The sequence below is a fragment of the Tupaia chinensis genome, unplaced genomic scaffold (assembly GCF_000334495.1).
Source record: "Tupaia chinensis unplaced genomic scaffold, TupChi_1.0 Scaffold149922_1, whole genome shotgun sequence".
In the NCBI taxonomy this organism is placed as follows: Eukaryota; Metazoa; Chordata; class Mammalia; order Scandentia; family Tupaiidae; genus Tupaia; species Tupaia belangeri.
In genome coordinates, this window is record NW_006209766.1 from 487592 (window position 1) to 488197 (window position 606).

The 606-nt window shown below is 51.5% G+C and overlaps 1 protein-coding gene across 1 annotated transcript in view; it reads right to left on the reverse strand.

The window, feature by feature from the left end:
• LOC102469470 (zinc finger protein 550-like) overlaps positions 1 to 606 on the reverse strand; it is a 28704-nt gene that overhangs the window by 23839 nt on the left and 4259 nt on the right. The gene's annotated exons all lie outside the window — the stretch shown is intronic.

Here is a 606-nt window from a genome sequence, read left to right on the forward strand (position 1 = left end):
TCACCCCCCCCCCACACACACACACACACACACACACACACACACACACACACACACTCTGTCCCGGTATCATCAGCTTGTGGGTCTTTGAGGGGACCCTCCCTACCTCATTGGACTGCCAAATTCTCCGGTGTGCCCTGGGGTACTGCAGAAAATTATTTGTATGATTAACGAAAATAAAACATACCTCGTGGCAAAAACAATAAAAAACCACACATCTCATGACAGAGTATGTACGGGCCAGTGTTGGAAAACCTGTGAGAGGGAGCAGAGGCCAAGAGTGGCTAAGATGTGACACCTAGACAGTTGAGGACTAGCCTTGCTCCAACAGAGTGGAAATGACGGGTTGGCAAGGTGTGGCGAATGGGAAAACAAAGGTAGAAATGAGGTGTGGCCACTGGTGTTGGCACCAAAACAGTAGCCGAAATATGACAGGTTTCAAGGTATGATTTCCATGCAGCCCTGATGTCAACCGCCACTCTGGGGCCAGGGCCCCCCTGAGCCCATTTTGTGTAGCGAAAATCATGTCCGCCCTGAGGAGCCCCCCTCTCTTCCCCCACCCACTAGATGAGCACAGAACCTGGATTGTGCAGGTCCTAGGGAAAG